Source organism: Triticum urartu, chromosome 6A (genome assembly GCF_056163025.1).
Source record: "Triticum urartu cultivar PI428250 chromosome 6A, HENAU_Tu73, whole genome shotgun sequence".
NCBI lineage: Eukaryota > Viridiplantae > Streptophyta > Magnoliopsida > Poales > Poaceae > Triticum > Triticum urartu.
The window spans coordinates 450828066-450849836 of NC_141878.1; positions in this window are offsets into that span (position 1 = coordinate 450828066).

Sequence of the window (21771 nt, forward strand, 5' to 3'; positions counted from 1 at the left end):
TAAACATGTTTGCGATGACAATTAGAGATTATAGTTTCTTATGCCATGCTTAATTAGCTAGGAGCTTATTGTGGTTTACCTTGCGTGCCAACATGCTATTAAAATGGTTGTGATGTGGTATGATAGGGTGGTATCCTCTTTTGAACAATTCGAGTGGCTTGACTTGGCACATGTTCACGCATGTAGTTGAAACAAAATCAACATAGCCTCTACGATATTTATGTTCATGGTGCATTATATCCTACTCATGCTTGCATTCGGTGTTGATTAATTTTAATGCATGTTCATGACTGTTGTCGCTCTCTAGCTGGTCGCTTCCCAGTCTTTTTCTAGCCTTCACCTGTACTAAGCGGGAATACTGCTTGTGCATCCAATCCCATAAACCCCAAAGTTGTTCCATATGAGTCCACCATACCTACCTATATACGGTATCTACCTGCCGTTCCAGGTAAATTTGTATGTGCCAAACTCTAAACCTTCAAATAAATATCCTGTTTTGTATGCTCGAATAGCTCATGTATCAACTAGGGCTGTCCGTATCTTCCATGTTAGGCGGGTTATTCTCAAGAGGAGTGGACTCCGCTCCTCATGCATGAGAAAGTGGCTGGTCACCGGGATGCCCAGTCCCATGCTTTATGCATATCAAATCAAAATAATTGCAAACAAAACTCCCCCTGGGACTCTTGTTAGTTGGAGGCACTTGTTGTTTCGAGCAAGCCATGGATTGATGCTTGTTGGTGGAGGGGGAGTATAAACTTTACCATTCTGTTTTGGAACCGCCTATAATGTGTGTAGCATGGAATATATCGCCATCTCTTGGTTGTTATGTTGACAATGAAAGTATACTGCTCAAAATATTATTCACCTCTATTTCAAAATCGAGCTCTGGCACCTCTACAAATCCCTGCTTCCCTCTGCGAAGGGCCTATCTATTTACTTCTATGTTGACTCATCATCCTCTTATTAAAAAGCACCAGTTGGAGAGCACCACTGTCATTTGCATTCATTACTGTTAGTTTACATTGAGTATGACTTGACTGGATCTCTTTTACCATGAATTACAATATCTAGTCAGTCCTTGATCTTTAAAGGTGCTCTGCATTTATGTTTTGCGGTCTCAGAAAGGGTGAGCGAGATACCATCTTGTTATATCATATTATGATTGTTTTGAGAAAGTGTTGTCACCCGAGATTTATTGTTATTGCTCGCTAGTTGATTATGCCATTGATATGAGTAAACATGAGACCTAAGCATTATTGTGAATATGGTTAGTTTATAATCTTTGCTAAAAACTTGAATGCTGGCTTAACATATTTACAACAACAAGAGCAAACATAGTTTGTAAAAGTTTTCTTTATCACTTTCAGTTTTTCAACTGAATTGCTTGAGGACAAGAAAAGGTTTAAGCTTGGGGGAGTTGATACATCTCCGTCGTATCTACTTTTCCAAACACTTTTGCCCTTGTTTTGGACTCTAACTTGCATGATTTGAATGGAACTAACCCGGACTGACGCTGTTTCAGCAAAATTGCCATGGTGTTATTTATGTGCAGAAACAAAAGTTCTCGGAATGACCTGAAACTTCACGGAGACTATTTTTGGAAATAATAAAAATACTGGCAAAAGATTAAGACCAGGGGGCCCACACCCTAGCCACAAGGGTGGGGGCGCGCCCCCGTACCTCGTGAGCCCCCTAGAGCTCCTCCGACCTCAACTCCAACTCTATATATTCGTGTTCGGAGAGAAAAATCAAGGAGAAAGATTCATCACGTTTTACGACATGGAGCCGCCGCCAAGCCCTAAACTCTCTCGGGAGGGCTGATCTGGAGTCCGTTCGGGGCTTCGGAGAGGGGAATCCGTCGCCATCATCATCATCAACCATCCTCCATCACCAATTTCATGATGCTCACCGTCGTGCGTGAGTAATTCCATCATAGGCTTGCTGGACAGTGATGGGTTGGATGGGATTTATCATGTAATCGAGTTAGTTTTGTTAGGGTTTGATCCCTAGTATCCACTATGTTCTGAGATTGATGTTGCTATGACTTTGCTATGCTTAATGCTTGTCACTAGGGCCCGAGTGCCATGATTTCAGATCTGAACCTATTATGTTTTCATGAATATATGAGAGTTCTTGATCCTATCTTGCAAGTCTATAGTCACCTACTATGTGTTATTATCCGGCAACCCCGAAGTGACAATAATCGGGACCACATCCGGTGATGACCGTAGTTTGAGGAGTTCATGTATTCACTACGTGTTAATGCTTTGGTCCGATACTCTATTAAAAGGAGGCCTTAATATCCCTTAGTTTCCGCTAGGACCCCGCTGCCACGGGAGGGTAGGACAAAAGATGTCATGCATGTTCTTTTCCATAAGCACGTACGACTATATTCGGAATACATGCCTACATTACATTGATGAACTGGAGCTAGTTCTGTGTCACCCTAGGTTATGACTGTTACATGATGAACCACATCCGGCATAATTCTCTATCACCGATCCATTGCCTACGAGCTTTCCATATATTGTTCTTCGCTTATTTACGTTTTTGTTGCTATTGCTATCATCACTACAAAATACCAAAAACATTACTTTTGCTACCGTTACTTTTGCTATCGTTACCACTACTATCATATTACTTTGCTACTAGATACTTTGCTGCAGATATTAAGTTTGTAGGTGTGGTTGAATTGACAACTCAGCTGCTAATACTTTAGAATGTTCTTTGGCTCCCCTTGTGCCAAATCAATAAATTTGGGTTGAATACTCTACCCTCGAAAACTGTTGCGATCCCCTATATTTGTGGGTTATCAGGGGCCCTTAGTACGGTTTAGATTTAACCGTTTAGCAACAATAGTGCCTAAACTGAAAGTAGTATCATAAAACAAGGCATGGTGCAAAATCGCAATATCATGGGCACTAAGGTTTCCACCCCGTGTCCAATTAAGCATCTACTAGCAAATATTGCGAAGTAACGTAGAACATGAAAATGTATGCTAGTGATTCTCGCATCGGAAACTTTCCTTGTTTCCCCTACAACAATCATATCAATAAATTCCTCCACATCATTACGATGTGGTTCCTCTATGCTGGCCTCAAAATGTATCAAACAGACCCGGCAAAAATCATAAAGTGACATCTCCTTATGCTCATCATATAAATAAAATTCCACCGAAGGTGGTGATCTCCTAGCATGGAAATGAAAATTTTGCACAAAGATATTGGTGAGTAAGAGATACTGTTCACGCTGGTCGTGGAGGAAGGCGGTGAGGCCTGCATTCTCAGCCAATTGATAAAAATCTTCATTAATCCTGGCCTCTTTCAAGAACTCATCACAAGGCCATTCACATGGCCGAACCTCCGTAGTACGAGGGAGATTATACTTGGGCTTCTAGTTCTCTTCACTTTGCTTATCCTTCGAGCTTCGGCTCGATGAGGCCCTCAAAAATCTCCTCATCTTTTTCTGAAATTTTTTGAAATTTTTAGTAACTTAAAATAAAAGTGAACCAAACTCAACAAGATTGATAGCAACTACCCCTACAAGTGCCTAGAGGCTATATCATGCATTAAAACTATTTTTGACCACATAAATTTGACATGCAAGATCAAGAATAGGGTCACCTAAGCAGCAAAAATTTGCAATAAATAAAGCACTAGAACAAAAACTAATTGGACCATTGGAGGAGTCACATACCAAAGAACAGTCCCCCAAAGTAGTTTTGTGAATGGAGCTTTGAGCAAGGAGATCGAAAATGGCAGCAAGAGGGGCAAGAACTCGGGTTTGAGCTGGCTTGTGATTTTTTTCTGGAGCAAGATGAAGCATGTGGATGCAAGGATGTGTCGTGGACCCCGTGGGGTCCACGAGGTAGGGGGCGCGCCCAGGCAGGTGGGCACGCCCTCCACCCTCGTGGGCACGTGGCTACTCCCCCTGCCGTGTTCTCAGTGCCTAAAATTCTGAAATATTCTGGAAAAAATCATATTTCATTTTTGGGGCATTTGGAGAACTTTTATTTTTGGGGTATTTTTTGTATGGATAATTCAGAAAAATAGACAGAAAATACTATTTTTGCTTTATTTAAACTAAATAACAGAAAGTAAAAAGAGGGTACAGAGAGTTGTGTTTTCTAACTTCATCCATCTCATGCTCATCAAAAGGAATCCACTAACAAGGTTGATCAAGTCTTGTTAACAAACTCATTCCGAATCGCATGAAACCAGAGAAATTTTGAATAACACTAGGTTACCTCAACTGGGATATGCACATCCCCAACAATAAGAATATCATATTTCTTCTTAACAGTAGGAAGAGGAAATTCAAAACCTCCAATAGTAATTGTTGAAAATTTTCCAATAGAATTAATACTGTGGACTTGAGGTTGTTTCCTCGAAAAGTGTACCGTATGCTCATTACCATTAACATGAAAAGTGACATTGCCTTTATTGCAATCAATAACAGCCCCTGCAGTATTCAAAAAGGGTCTTCCAAGAATAATAGACATACTATCGTCCTCGGGAATATCAAGAATGACAAAGTCCGTTAAAATAGTAACGTTTGCAACCACAACAGACACATCCTCACAAATACCGACAGGTATAGCATTTGATTTATTAGCCATTTGCAAAGATATTTCAGTAGGTGTCAACTTATTCAAATCAAGTCTATGATATAAAGAGAGAGGCATGACACTAACACCGGCTCCAAGATCACATAAAGCAGTTTTAACATAGTTTCTTTTAATAGAGCATGGTATAGTTGGTACTCTGGGATCTCCCAGTTTCTTTGGTATTCCACCTTTAAAAGTATAATTAGCAAGCATGGTGGAAATTTCAGATTCCGGTTTCTTTCTTTTATTACTAACAATTTCCTTCATGTACTTAGCATAAGGATTCATTTTAAGCATATCAATCAAACGCATACGCAAAAAGATAGGTCTAATCATTTCAGCAAAGCGCTCAAAATCCTCATCATCCTTTTTCTTGGATGGTTTAGGAGGAAAAGGCATGGGTTTCTGAACCCATGGTTCTCTTTCTTTACCGTGCTTCCTAGCAACAAAGTCTCTCTTATTATAACGTTGATTCTTTGATTGTGGGTTATCAAGATCAACAGCAGGTTTAATTTCTACATCATTATTATTGCTAGGTTGAGCATCAACATGAACATCATCATTAACATTATCACTAGGTTCATGTTCATTACCAGATTGTGTTTCAGCATCAGAAATAGAAATATCATTGGGATTCTCAGGTGTGTCAACAATAGGTTCACTAGAAGCATGCAAAGTCCTATCATTATTCTTTTTTCCCTTTAAGAAGGACTAGGAGTATCAACATTAGTTCTCTGAGAATCTTGCTCAATTCTCTTAGGGTGGCCCTCGGGATACAAGGGTTCCTGAGTCATTTTAACTCCTCTAGTCATAACTCTAACAACATTATCATTTTTCTTATTATTTAATTCATTGAGCAAATCATTCTGAGCTTTAAGTACTTGTTCTACTTGAGTGGTAACCATAGAAACATGTTTACTAATAAGTTTAAGTTCACCTTTAACTCTAGACATATAATCACTCAAGTGTTCAAGCATATCAGCATCGGGTTTCAATTTTCTACCAACATAAGCATTGAAGTTTTCTTGTTTAACCATAAAGTCATCAAACTCATCCAAGCATTGGCTAGCAAACTTAGTAAATGGGATTTCACATTTATCAAATCTATAGAGAGAATTTACCTTTGGTACCTGTGTCAGGTTATCAAGACCATGTATTTCTTTAATAGGCGGTAAATTCTTAACATCCTCAGCTTTAATATCTTTTTCTTTCATAGATTTATTTGCCTCTTGCATATCTTCAGGACTGAGAAATAGAATACCCCTTTTCTTTGGAGTTGGCTTAGGAGTTGGTTCAGGAAGTGTCCAATTATTTTCATTTGTCAACATATTATTCAATAGCAATTCAACTTGATCAACAGTTCTTTCCCTGAAAACACAACCAGCACAACTATCCGGGTATTCTCTGGAAGCATCGGTTAGTCCATTATAAAAGATATCAAGTATTTCATTTTTCTTGAGAGGATGATCAAGCAAAGCATTAAGTAATTGGATAAGCCTCCCCCAAGCTTGTGGGAGACTCTCTTCTTCAATTTGCACAAAATTATATATTTCCCTTAAAGCGGCTTGTTTCTTATGAGCGGGGAAATATTTAGCAGAGAAGTAATAAATCATATCCTGGGGACTACGCACACAACCAGGATCAAGATAATTAAACCATGAATTAGCATCACCCTTTAATGAGAACGGAAACAATTTAAGGATAAAGTAATAGCGAGTTTTCTCATCATTAGTGAACGGGGTGGGTATATCATTTAATTTAGTAAGATGTGCCACAACAGTTTTAGATTCATAGCCATAAAAAGGATCAGATTCAACCAAAGTAATTAACTCAGGGTCAACAGAGAAATCATAATCCTTATCAGTAATAAAGATAGGTGAAGTAGCAAAAGTAGGGTCATATTTCATTCTAGCATTCAAAGACTTTTCTTTAAGCTTAGCTAATAATTTCTTAAGATAAGATCTATCATTGCAAGCAAGAAAGTCTCTAGCAGTTTCTTCATCCATAACATAACCCTCAGGCACAACAGGCAATGCATATCTAGGGGGAGAATCTTCATCATCACTTTCATCAATATTATCATGTTCAATAATTTCATTGTCTCTAACCCTAGCAAGTTGTTCATCAAGAAATTCACCTAGTGGCACAGTATTATCAAGCATAGAAGTAGTTTCATCATAAGTATCATGCAAAGCAGAACTGGCATCATCAATAACATGCGACCTATCAGAAGGTGAATGAACTGTAGAGCTAGATGGCAGTTCCTTACCTCCCCTCGTAGTTGAGGGGAAAATCTTGGTTCTTTGATCTTTCAAGTTCTTCTTAGTGACCAGCAGATATAAATCCCAAGTGACTCAAAGAATAGAGTTATGTTCCTCGACAACGGCGTCAGAAAATAGTCTTGATAACCCACAAGTATAGGGGATCGCAAAAGTTTTCGAGGGTAGAGTATTCAACCCAAATTTATTGATTTGACACAAGGGGAGCCAAAGAATATTCTCAAGTATTAGCAGCTGAGTTGTCAATTCAGCCACACCTGGAAACTTAATATTTGCAGCAAGGTATTTAGTAGCAAAGTAATATGATAGTAGTGGTAACGGTAGAAAAAGTAATATTTTAGGTTTTGTAGTGATTGTAACAGTAGCAACGGAAAAGTAAATAAGCGAAGAACAATATATGAAAAGCTCGTAGGCATTGGATCGGTGATGGAGAATTATGTCGGATGCAATCAATCATGCAACAGTTATAATATAAGGTGACACGGAACTAGCTCCAATTCATCAATGTAATGTAGGCATGTATTCCGAATATAGTCATATGTGCTTATGGAAAAGAACTTCCATGACATCTTTTTTCCTACCCTCCCGTGGCAGCGAGGCCTCCTTTTAATAGAGTACCGGACCAAAGCTTTAACACATAGTGAATACATGAAGTCCTCAAACTACGGTCATCACCAGTAAGTATCCCGATTATTGTCACTTCGGGGTTAACGGATCATAACACATAATAGGTGACTATAGACTTGCAAGATAGTATCACGAACTCACATATATTCATGAAAACATAATAGGTTCAGATCTGAAATCATGGCACTCGGTCCCTAGTGACAAGCATTAAGCATAGCAAAGTCATAGCAACATCAATCTCAGAGCATAGTGGATACTAGGGATCAAACCCTAACAAAACTGACTCGATTACATGATAAATCTAATCCAACCCATCACCGTCCAGCAAGCCTACGATGGAATTACTCACGCACGGCGGTGAGCATCATGAAATTGGTGATGGAGGAAGGTTGATGATGACGATGGTGATGGATTCCCCTCTCCGGAGCCCCGAACGGACTCCAGATCAGCCCTCCCAAGAGAGTTTAGGGCTTGGCAGTGGCTCCGTATCATAAAACGTGATGAATCCTTCTCTCTGATTTTTTTTCTCCCCAAACATGAATATATGGAGTCAAGATGGACGTCGGTGGAGCATCAGGGGGCCCACGAGGCAGGGGGCGCGGCCCCACCCTCGTGGACAGGGTGTGGGCCACCTGACATGGATCTTTTCGCCTGTATTTTTTATATATTCCAAAAATAATCTCCGTTGATTTTCAGGTCATTCCGAGAACTTTTATTTCTGCACAAAAATAACACCATGGCAATTCTGGTGAAAACAACGTCAGTCCGGGTTAGTTCCATTCAAATCATGCAAATTAGAGTTCAAAACAAGGGCAAAAGTGTTTGGAAAAGTAGATACGTTGGAGACGTATCACATCCCCTCTTTCATCTTCAATGCATCGGTAATTTACTTGAGGCTATATTTTTATTCACCACATGATATGTGTTTTGCTTGGAGCATCTTGTATGATATGGATCTTTGCTTTTTATTTTGCCACAATCATGCTTGATGAACACACCTTTTGAGAGGGGCACACATAAATCGTGAATTTATTAGAACTTCACTTATATCTTTTGAGCTTGGTAGTTGCTCTAGTGCTTCACTTATATCTTTTTAGAGCACGGCGGCGGTTTTATTTTGAAGAAATTGATTAACTCTCATGCTTCACTTATATTATTTTGAGTGTATTTAAACAGCATGGTAATTTTCTTAGGTTATGAATTTAGTCCAAATATGATGGGCATCCAAGAGGGATATAATAAAAACTTTCATATTAAGTGCATTGAATAGTATGAGAAGTTTGATTCCTTATGATTGTTTTAGACATAAAGATGGTGATATTAGAGTCATCCTAGTGAGTAATTATGGATTGTAGAAATACTTGTGTCAAAGTTTGTGATTCCCGGAGCATGCATGTATGGTGATGTAGCGACCCGACCCGAATGGATCAAGTCTGTGTGCTTAAGTGTCATCCCTGGATCGGTATGCTGACACACACAGTACTCGAGGATTTATAACAGAGGTAAATCACATGTATAAGTAACGTAAAATACTATTACCTCAATCCAAAATAGCGGAAGTAACAAGGTTGTGGATTCCCATCAACACCAACGGCAAAGTTGAGTGTAGAAATCGTAACCCTAACGTTTCACTTACTCGTCGTAAGAAATCCTGCAACATGAGACGTTGCAGCCACAAAGGGTCAGTACATTGAATGTACTGGCAAATTCACACCATAGAAAATGATGAACAATGGCTATCACTACATGCATATATGACTGGTGGAAAGCTCTATGGTTATAAGGTTTTTGCGAAAAGCCAGTTTTTCCCTACTGCAAAGGAATAAATTTTATTTAACTATCATGGTGGTTGTTGAACATTGAGAATGGTTGACAGCATTCTCAATCCCAATTAAGTAACATCATTAAACCCAATAATATTCATTTAAAGTAACGTGATGAGATCAACAGGATAATCCAAGAACTAGATACTCAAGATGTCCATAATCGGGGACACGGCTAACCATGATTAGTTTATACACTCTACAGAGGTTTGCGCACTTTTCCCCACAAGACTCGATCTCCTCCGTTGGATTTCTCGCACTACATGGTGTTTGAGAAACGGATGACCGAGACATAGTCTTTCAGAAGCGTTTGCACCTTACGATGGGTAGACCGTACCACCTATAACCCCTACATCTGCTAGTCTACCACTGTAAGAGTTCACATGACTTAATCAACTATGCTAGAGCCCATAATAGCTTGTGGCTGCACACGGAAGTTTCTAGCATGAATAATCTTATGATCCCTTTGAGCCTGGGTGGCGGTCCAAAAGAAAAACAGGCAATCCTGGTCTACCCAGGTGCCTAGACAGGCAATCCTGGAATAACCCGGTGCCTCAATCCACCCAGATGTGTGTTTAAGTTGCCACCTTAGATAAACCATTAATTAACAAACTCACATCTGTCATGGATATCACTCACCCAATCCACGTCTACTAGCATAGCATGGCATAATGGCAAACGTAGAAGTAACTCCCAAAGGTTTGATATTAAACAGGTAATAGGTACTACCTCAACTACTTCCCATCCCACAATTTAATTAGACCCTAGTCATGCAATGTGTGAGAATTGATCTAATGCAATAAAACTGGGTTGTAGAAAAGGTATGATCAAAGTGTGAACTTGCCTGCAATGTTGATGAAGATGATTCGCACTCAAAAATCTTGATAGCTCTACTCGTCACACTCCGGTCAATCTATCATAATCAAGCAATAGTAACCACACATAAGCAATCACTCAAAAGACTAGAAAGATCGAAGAAGTCGATTCGGAAAACATCAAAACCAAGCAAATAGCTCTTGCAACATAAAACAATTTCTAATAGTACCAAAATTACGTGAATTTGGCCTTATCAGAAAGTTTAGGTCAAGAGCTTTAATTTGCAAAAAGAATCAACTCAAACAGAGTTACGGATAAAAAGATATGATCAAAAGAAGTTTGAATATGAATCTAAACAAAATTCGAAATTTGAAAATTTCAAAAAGTTGATGTGACAGGTTCACTGGATAGGTGAAAACAAGACGAAGCTACAGACGCTGGTTTCATCTAATTTGGATAAACGGCTGAACAGTTATGGCTATTTGAAAAATCAGGGTCAAGCTGTTTTACGAAAGAAAAAAATAGCTACAGTTAAGGTCTAACGTATAAATACGTAGACTAATTGATAATCTAATTATTCTATCGTATTAGTCTAAAAATAATAAACTACGGAAGTATATGAAAAAAAATGAATAAAGAAAGATACCTTTATAAGGCAGAGAAAAGACGACTTTGGAGAGATGAGACAACTTCCAGAAGTCGCGTCGGAGAGGAGAAAAATATTTTTCTTAAATGGATCTAGTCAAATCAAAATATTGATTTAACCCGAATCGGATGATTTTTGGAGGCTCTATGGGTCTATATTTATTGGTGGAAAAGAGGCTTAGGGATTAAAGGCTAGGCAATGTGGGAACGAAAATTATACGAAACAGAGAAGAAAAGAGGCGGATGGGCCTAAAGGCCTTCGGCCGGCCCCGCGCACGCTGCGGTGCAGTTTTTTTTTACAAAATTCGGCCTAAGAAAAAATATATAAAAAAAGAAAAGGCTGGCTGGGCCTGGTCCATATAGGATAAAAAAATAGGGCGCTCGCTGGTACTATGATGCGTACGTAGGCGACAGTTAGTTTCAGGCGCGCGCAGTTCTTTTTTTTAAAACAGAATGCGATAAACTGAAAAGCGAAAATAAAATAAAACTTTATATATGCATATTATATATCAAAATTTTCAGAAAAAGATTTTCTACAAGATGAACATTTTCCTAGCATTAAATAAAATTCACACAAATTCAGATAATTCAAAGAGTGCTACTAGTCTAATAAAATCCAATAAAAATCATTTTAGAAATATCAAATTGGTTTCAAATTTGTTTCTCTCCAATTTTTTGTTGTAGGGAATCATGTTACCCTAATTTCCATATATTTTATTTTCGGAGAAAAATAATTTGAATAAAACTCAAATAACTCCAAATTGAAAATAAATTCAAAAGAACTTTGAATTTAATTCTTTGAAACTCCCAAGTCATATTTCATATAATTTGAAGAAGTCCTTTTATCTTCTCTCATGAAAATCATTGAGCTGCATGAAGTTTATGAATTGAAATATTTCCAAATGAAATTCAATTATTTTCAAATACCCTTTCATTTAATTTAAATGGAAGAAGTCATATCATCTTCGCTCAAGGGTTTTGTATTTGAAAAGAATTTGAATTCATGGAGATCAGAAAGCAAATATAAAAGTTTGGGAAAGTCCTTTTTATTCCCTCTCATTTAACTTTCAAAAAGTTTCGAATTCACTCACTTTCAGACAATCAGTCAAATCTATCTATTTATTATAACATTCCAAAATTTAGAATTTTGGGATGTTACAAACCTACCACCCTTAAAATGAATCTTGTCCTCGAGATTCGTAGAGGCTAGAAAGAAATAGGTTAAGTTCGGGGTCTTCTCAAAATCCATCGATCGTCTCCGGGGTCTCGGGTGCTACCACCCTTAGAAACATTATTACGGTCCCATCAATACTCATATACTCCATCCTTATTCTTGATAGGGCCGGTCTTCTCAGATCGTAAGGATAATTCCTTCTCTTGCTCTTCCGGCAGCGGCATAAGCTTTTCCTCAATTCTTTTGTCCTTTCATCTTGGTAAGGTTATTCCGAGACTGTGTCTTCTTACCTGACGGGTCTGGCGCCAGTACTAAACAACTAATCGATATCTCATGGTGGTCAACAATTTATGGTTTCTCCTGCAGGAAATGGGTCTGGGTTGATCCTCACCGTATAACCTACGGTTGGCAAGGCTACCTTGTACAAGGGAAAAATACTTATACCATTCTAAGGCTTAAACAAGGTTTAATATCGCCGTCTCTCTACTATAGGTAAGTCACTCAGATTTACCATCCCATATAGCAAGGCGAATAATAAGAGTAAGTCGGTATGGTGATCAATCCATCCCGCACCCAAATCATTACCATGTATATAGTTTAGCGAATCTCGCATACTAACACTCGGTCATCCTCACAAGCATTGCAGAATTTCTCTTGTCGATGAACGAAGTTCGGATAAATCCATAGATTCTGCAAGCCAAACAACCATCTATCGTTCCTTCACAACTCTCAGGTTTTGCGTAATTCCTATAAGATTGTCTATCGATAAAACATAACTCCTTCCAGGGTTTTTCCTTCAGCAAGAGTGTGATTGCTTCTTGGCAGGTTCTGGGGCCTGTGGGTTATGGCCCATCTCATCACTTGCAAACCTTGAACTCTTCATCGGGGCAACGGATCTCTAATCCAACATCCAACTTCCAGCTTTCCTAGTATACTAAAAATCCATCCAGTTGTACTGTCTTCCTTCCTTCTGTTGGTACCAAACTAAGACGTGATTACTCAGACTCGTCATGGAATTTCCATTGATCCATATTTCCAACATCATACCTCCTTTATATCCAATAGTAATTCATCTCTTCATCCTCGTGGGATATCCCTCATACCGAGATAAAACCTTTACTTATGAAGTCCATATTCCACTTCGTGGAACATCATTATCCTTTCCAGGGTCAAGCGTCCTTACAGGGGAATATTGGCCATCTCTGCATGGCACTTCTTCAACTAGGAAACGTGAAACACATCATGAACTCCTGACAGTCCTTTGGGTGACTCCAACTCGTTGGCCACTTCTCCCATACGCTCCAAGAGTCGGTATGGTCCTACAAATCTCGGGGCTAACTTTCCCTTAACTACAAATCGTTTAACTCCTCGCAGAGGGGACACACGAAGACATGTTCTACCTCCAATTTCATAGACTACCTCCTTGCGTTTTTGAGTCTGTATAACTCTTCTGCCTGGACTGAGCTACCTTCAGTCTATCTCAAATCAACATAACATTCTCTTCTGACTCCTTGATCACATTTGGTCCAACAACTGACGGTCTCCAACTTCATCCCACATACTCTTGGGGCATCACACATATCGAGACAAAACTCGTATTCATTTTGTCCGAAATCCACTCAGTGGAGTATCCTTATCTTTTCCAGGGGTCAACGGTTCTTACAGGGTACTACCACCCTTAAAATGCACAAATCTTCCATAGACCATATTTCTCATATCCTCAGAATGGCCAAAATTCTTCTTCATAGAGTAACAACTCATAAAATCCATACCAGTACCAACGGTGCTAACTTTATTCATTCTCAAGTGATTACAATCTCTCGCTTTTCCATTACATGTCTGAACTCAACACCTCAATATAAAAGAAAATGTTCTCACTTCTACTACTCCATTTCTTTTGTTGCAAACTCAACTATCTAGCACAAGTTTCCTTCTCCTTGGGGCATTCTCTGGCAAAGTGCCCTGCTCCATTACAACTAAAACATATTACTTCTGACGAGTCTCGAGGTTTCCTTTTTGGGCAATTGTTGAGGTAGTGCCCTGACTCCTTGCACCTGTAACAGGTGATATGACTCAGGTACCTTCTGGGCTCCAATCGGTTTGTCTTCCTGGACTTTTCCATTCCAATCATGGATTCTATTTCTTGTGGGTCGTACTCTACTTCCTCTGTCGGGAATTCTACTAGATCCCCAGTCAAACAATTTTGGCAGATGTGTCCTTCTTCTCCACATGAATAGCAAGACTTAGTGCAGGGTTTACACGGGTCCTCTTTAGGTGTGTCCTCCACCTCTTCCTTCATCACGGGTTCTTCTAAAATTTCCATAAGGGATCCTTTCTTTACTTCTTTCTTCTGTTGTACGGTTCTTCGTACCATGGGGTAAATGTGACACTGAGTAGGATAGTGGGTAATCCCTTCACACAAGAAACAAGTAATCTGCCAAGTTGGGCATTCTTCAACTAGGTGACTTCCTTCACAAGTAGGGCATTCATCCTTGTGTTCTTTATGGGTGTGTCCTATTTCTCCACAAATCTTGCATGCACAAGGTTTCTTCATATCCTTTCCATAAGGTTTCAACTTCTGGGACACAAGCCGAGACTTTGCTAGAGTCAACTTAAATTCTTTCCAAGTGGTTACTCCTTGCCATCCATTGATGGTTTGGTACATTCTCCACCAAGTAGCAGCACCTCTTTCAAAGCACTGAAGAGCATGCTGAGTCATATCCTTTCCGACTACAGGGTTATTCTTCATGTGATCCTCCATGTTCTGAATCCATCGGTCGGTCTCCAACTAACTCATCGGTCCAGAAAATACAAGCTCATCTTCATTCATCCTCTATTGGGTCCATGGGTTTGGGGTGAGATAAGAGAGATAGAGAGGGATACACACAATACAAACAAAAGTTTCTGAAAAGACAGATCTTATTTGTGGCTGTCGGGAAAAACATCAAACAAATGACAGCTCACAAACGTCGCATCCAACGTAAGTGTATAACAGGGGTTTGGTCTTCTAAAGGTCAATAAATCCTCAAAGTCATCAAACCCATCAAGTCTTGTTCATGCCTCCAATGGCTTCTTCCAATCATGCTTGTCTTTCTCAAGTTCTTTTGCCAGATCAACTCTGTTGACGCAAAGTCTCCCGTGACCTCCTTTAATTATTTTTGGAGTTGTGTTCCAAACTTCCGGGTTTCAACATCCTTGGCATGAACCATGGTCCTACTATCCTTCAGTTCCTGACGAATCTCCGATATCTCAAGGTTTTGCTCCTCCAGCTTGGCTACTTTCAGCTTTTGGTTCCTGAGTTCTTCACGAAATGTTTCCTTGTCTAATACGGCTTCATGGAGCTCCACCTTAAACTTCTTGATGTACTACTCTAGATCCTGGTGATACACCGGCTAAGGTTAAAACTTCATCTTACTAATAGGTGCTCCATCAGCCTTCTTCCATCAAATCCATTCTGAAGAAATGCATCCTTAACTCAGCACGGTGACAATAGCATCAGCGGGCAATGACATCACGGATAACCGTGTTTCTGCTCTTGTCATTCCCATGAGCTATCATTCCATAGTTGATATCTCCTGCCTTAGGGTTTTCTTTGACAAAACTTCGAGTTCTTAACTCTACATGATCCGGCCTTTCTTCGATACACCTTGATCTCAGGTATTGACAACTTCCATAGTCTGCCAAGTTCCATAAGGGGTGCCTTCCTAGGTCATACGAATCTGGAAAATTCTACAGGGCCTTCAAATTCCCCTAGTCTTCGGAGTCTTCAACCGTTGTAGTTTCCATCATTATAATATACGGTAAAATCCTCTTCATTCCGATGTGGTCTTAGTGGTCCAATATCTTGTACTTCTTGGAGTGGCCTCATCAGTCGAATCTTGGAGTGGTCAAAAGGGGAAAAGGGTATAGTCTCGCTAAAAAGGAATATTTGAATAAGCTCAGAAGAGAAGAGAGGTAAAAGGTCTTTTTTTGAAAGGGAAAGTTGTAGAGAAAAATCTTTGCTATGGGCTTGCCAGTTTCTAGGGTCACGTCCTACAGTCAACATGTGCTCTGATACCATCTTGTACCGACCCGACCCGAATGGATCAAGTCTGTGTGCTTAAGTGTCATCCCCGGATCGGTATTCTGACACACACAGTACTCGAGGATTTATAACAGAGGTAAATCACATGTATGAGTAACGTAAAATACTATTACCTCAATCCAAAATAGCGGAAGTAACAAGGTTGTGGATTCCCATCAACACCAACGGCAAAGTTGAGTGTAGAAATCGTAACCCTAACGTTTCACTTACTCGTCGTAAGAAATCCTGCAACATGAGACGTTGCAGCCACAAAGGGTCAGTACATTGAATGTACTGGCAAATTCACACCATAGAGAATGATGAACAATGGCTATCACTACATGCATATATGGCTGGTGGAAAGCTCTATGGTTATAAGGTTTTTGCGAAAAGCCAGTTTTTCCCTACTGCAAAGGAATAAATTTTATTTAACTATCATGGTGGTTGTTGAACATTGAGAATGGTTGACAGCATTCTCAATCCCAATTAAGTAACATCATTAAACCCAACAATATTCATTTAAAGTAACGTGATGAGATCAACGGGATAATCCAAGAACTAGATACTCAAGATGTCCATAACCGGGCACACGGCTAACCATGATTAGTTTATACACTCTACAGAGGTTTGCGCACTTTTCCCCACAAGACTCGATCTCCTCCGTTGGATTTCTCGCACTACATGGTGTTTGAGAAACGGATGACCGAGACATAGTCTTTCAGAAGCGTTTGCACCTTACGATGGGTAGACCGTACCACCTATAACCCCTACATCTACTAGTCTACCACTGTAAGAGTTCACACGACTTAATCAACTATGCTAGAGCCCATAATAGCTTGTGGCTGCACACGGAAGTTTCTAGCATGAATAATCTTATGATCCCTTTGAGCCTGGGTGGCGGTCCAAAAGAAAAACAGGCAATCCTGGTCTACCCAGGTGCCTAGACAGGCAATCCTGGAATAACCCGGTGCCTTAATCCACCCAGATGTGTGTTTAAGTTGCCACCTTAGATAAACCATTAATTAACAAACTCACATCTGTCATGGATATCACTCACCCAATCCACGTCTACTAGCATAGCATGGCATAATGGCAAACATAGAAGTAACTCCCAAAGGTTTGATATTAAACAGGTAATGGGTACTACCTCAACTACTTCCCATCCCACAATTTAATTAGATCCTAGTCATGCAATGTGTGAGGATTGATCTAATGCAATAAAACTGGGTTGTAGAAAAGGTATGATCAAAGTGTGAACTTGCCTGCAATGTTGATGAAGATGATTCGCACTCAAAAATCTTGATAGCTCTACTCGTCACACTCCGGTCAATCTATCATAATCAAGCAATAGTAACCACACATAAGCAATCACTCAAAAGACCAGAAAGATCGAAGAAGTCGATTCGGAAAACATCAAAACCAAGCAAATAGCTTGCAACATAAAACAATTTCTAATAGTACCAAAATTATGTGAATTTGGCCTTATCAGAAAGTTTAGGTCAAGAGCTTTAATTTGCAAAAAGAATCAACTCAAACGGAGTTACGGATAAAAAGATATGATCAAAAGAAGTTTGAATATGAATCTGAACAAAATTCGAAATTTGAAAATTTCAAAAAGTTGATGTGACAGGTTCACTGGATAGGTGAAAACAAGACGAAGCTATAGACGCTGGTTTCATCTAATTTGGATAAACGGGTGAAAAGTTATGGCTATTTGAAAAATCAGGGTCAAGCTGTTTTACGAAAGAAAAAAAAATAGCTACGGTTAAGGTCTAACGTATAAATACGTAGACTAATTGATAATCTAATTATTCTATCGTATTAGTCTAAAAATAATAAACTACGGAAGTATATGAAAAAAATGAATAAAGAAAGATACCTTTATAAGGCAGAGAAAAGACGACTTTGGAGAGATGAGACAACTTCCAGAAGTCGCGTCGGAGAGGAGAAAAATATTTTTCTTAAATGGATCTAGTCAAATCAAAATATTGATTTAACCCGAATTGGATGATTTTTGGAGGCTCTATGGGCCTATATTATTTGTGGAAAAGAGACTTAGGGATCAAAGGCTAGGCAATGTGGGAACGAAAATTATAAGAAACAGAGAAGAAAAGAGGCGGATGGGCCTAAAGGCCTTCGGCTGGCCGCGCGCACGCTGCGGTGCAGTTTTTTTTTTACAAAATTCGGCCTAAGAAAAACTATAAAAAAAGAAAAGGCTGGCTGGGCCTGGTCCATATAGGATAAAAAAATAGGGCGCTCGCTGGTACTATGATGCGTACGTAGGCGACAGTTAGTTTTCAGGCGCGCGCAGTTCTTTTTTTTAAAACAGAATACGATAAACTGAAAAGTGAAAATAAAATAAAACTTTATATAGGCATATTATATATCAAAAAATTTAGAAAAAGATTTTCTACAAGATGAACATTTTCCTAGCATTAAATAAAATTCACACAAATTCAGATAATTCAAAGAGTGCTACTGGTCTAATAAAATCCAATAAAAATCATTTTAGAAATATCAAAATGATTTCAAATTTGTTTCTCTCCAATTTTTTGTTGTAGGGAATCATGTTACCCTAATTTCCATATATTTTATTTTTGGAGAAAAATAATTTGAATAAAACTCAAATAACTCCAAATTGAAAATAAATTCAAAAGAACTTTGAATTTAATTCTTTGAAACTCCCAACTCATATTTCATATAATTTGAAGAAGTCCTTTTTATCTTCTCTCATGAAAATCATTGAGCTGCATGAAGTTTATGAATTGAAATATTTCCAAATGAAATTCAATTATTTTCAAATACCCTTTCATTTAATTTAAATGGAAGAAGTCATATCATCTTTGCACATGGGTTTTGTATTTGAAAAGAATTTGAATTCATGGAGATTAGAAAGCAAATATGAAAGTTTGGGAAAGTCCTTTTTATTGTTCCCTCTCATTTAACTTTCAAAAAGTTTCGAATTCACTCACTTTCAAACAATCAGTCAAATCTATATATTTATTATAACATTCCAAAATTTAGAATTTTGGGATGTTACAGGTGAACCGTTATGTAACGAAGTTGGAGCATAATTAATTTATTGATTGTCTTCCTTATGAGTGGCGGTCAGGGACGAGCGATGGTCTTTTCCTACCAATCTATCCCCCTAGGAGCATGCGCGTAGTACTTTGTTTCAATGACTAATAGATTTTTGCAATAAGTATGTGAGTTCTTTATGACTAATGTTGAGTCCATGGATTATACGCACTCTCACCCTTCCACCATTGCTAGCCTCTCTGGTACCGCGCAACTTTCGTCGGTACCATACACCCACCATATACCTACGTAAAAACAGCCACCATACCTACCTATTATGGCATTTCCATAGCCATTCTGAGATATACTGCCATGCAACTTCCACCATTCTGTTTATTATGACACGCTTCATCATTTTCATGTTGATTTGCATAATCATTTATTGACATCGTATTTGTGGCAAAGCCACAATTCATATTTTTATACATGTCACTCTTGATCATTGTACATCCCGATACACCGCCGGAGGCATTCATATAGAGTCATATCTTTGTTCTAGTATCGAGTTGTAATTCGTGAGTTGTAAGTAAATAAAAGTGTGATGATCATCATTGTTAGAGCATTCTCCCATGTGAGGAAAGGATTATGGAGACTATGATTCCCCCACAAGTCGGGATGAGACTCCGGAATAAAAAGAGGGGGAGAGAAAAGAAGAAAGAGGCCAAAGAGCCCAAAATAAAAAAATGAGAGAAAAGAGAGAAGGGGCAATGCTTCTATCCTTTTACACACTTGTGCTTCAAAGTAGCACCATGATCTTCATGATGGAGAGTCTCCTATTTTATCACTTTCATATACTAGTGGGAATTTTTCATTATAGAACTTCGCTTGTATATTCCAATAATGGTCTTCCTCAAATTTCCCTAGGTCTTCGTGAGCAAGTGAGTTAGATGCACACCCGCTTAGTTTCTTTTTGAGCTTTCATACACGTATAGCTCTAATGCATCCGTTGCATGGCAATCCCTACTCACTCACATTGATATCTATTTGTGGGCATATCCATACCCCGTTGATACGCCTAGTTGATGTGAGACTATCTCCTTCTTTTTGTTTTCTCCACAACCACCATGTTCTATTCCACCTATAGTGCTATGTCCATGGCTCACGCTCATGTATTGCGTGAAAGTTGAAAAGGTTTGAGAACATCAAAAGTATGAAACAATTTCTTGGCTTGTCATCAGGGTTGTGCATGATTTAAATACTTTGTGTGATAAAGATGGAGCATAGCCAGACTATATGATTTTGTAAGGATAACTTTCTTTGGCCATGTTATTTTGAGAAGACATGATTGCCTTAGTAGTATGTTTGAAGTATTATTGTTTTTATGCCAATATTAAACTTTTGTTTTGAATCTTATGGACCTGAATATTCTTGCCACAATAGAGAAGATTACATTTATAAATATGTTAGGTAGCATTCCACATCAAAAATTATGTTTTTATCATTTACCTAGTCGAGGACGAGCAGGAAATAAGCTTGGGGATGCTTGATAGTCTCCAATGTATCTATAATTTTTGATTGTTCCATGCTATTACATTATCCATCTTGGATGTTTTATATGCATTTATATGCTATTTTATATTATTTTTGGGACTAACCTATTAACCTAGAGCACATTGCCAGTTTTTGTTTTTTCCTTGTTTTTGAGTTTTACAGAAAAGGAATATCAAACAGAGTCCAAACGAGTTGAAAATTTACGGTGATTTTTATGGACCAGAACAAGCCCCTGCAGCACAAGAGTTGGGCCAGAAGAGTCCCGAGGCAACGAGAAGGGTGGAGGGTGTGCCCACCCCCCCTACCTTGTCGCTGCCCCGTGGAACCCCCTGACGTTAACCGGTGCCAAAAATACCTATAAATAGAGAAATACCCAGAAAGAAACCTAGATTGGGAGTTCCACTGCCGAAAGCCTCTATAGCCACAAAAAACCAATCAGGAGCCCGTTCTGGCACCCTGCCGGAGGGGGAAACCATCACCGGTGGCCATCTTCATCATCCCGGTGGTCTCCATGACATGGAGGGAGTAGTTCACCCTCGGGGTTAAGGGTATGTACCAGTAGCTATGTGTTTGATCTCTTTCTCTCGTGTTCTTGATTTGGCACGATCTTGATGTATCACGAGCTTTGTTACTATAGTTGAATCATATGGTGTTTCTCCCCCTCTATCTTCTTGTGATGAATTGAGTTTTACCTACCAGGTTTCACTACTATCGGATTGAATACTATTATGGATTTTGTATGTCTTGCATGGGATACCCATGGTGACAATGGGGTGTTCTATTGATTCACTAGATGTATGCTTTGGCACTCAACTCGCGGATTCCCGAGGTGACATTGGGGTAATCTATGCATAGGGGTTGATGCACTTTTTCGTCCTTGTTTCTCCGGTAGGAATCTTGGGGCACTCTTTGTGGTTCTTTGTGTTGGATTGAATATTATGAATCTGAAGTTGTTTGATGCATATCGTATAATTGACCCACAGATACTTGTGGTGACATTGGAGTATCTAGGTGACATTAGGGTTGATTGATGTGTGTCATATGGTGTTATTTTACTACAAACTCTAGGGTTGTTTGTGACACTTATAGGAATAGCCCAATGGATTGTTCAGAAAGAATAACTTTGAGGTGGTTTCGTACCCTACAAGCAATTTCATCTTATGTTCTCC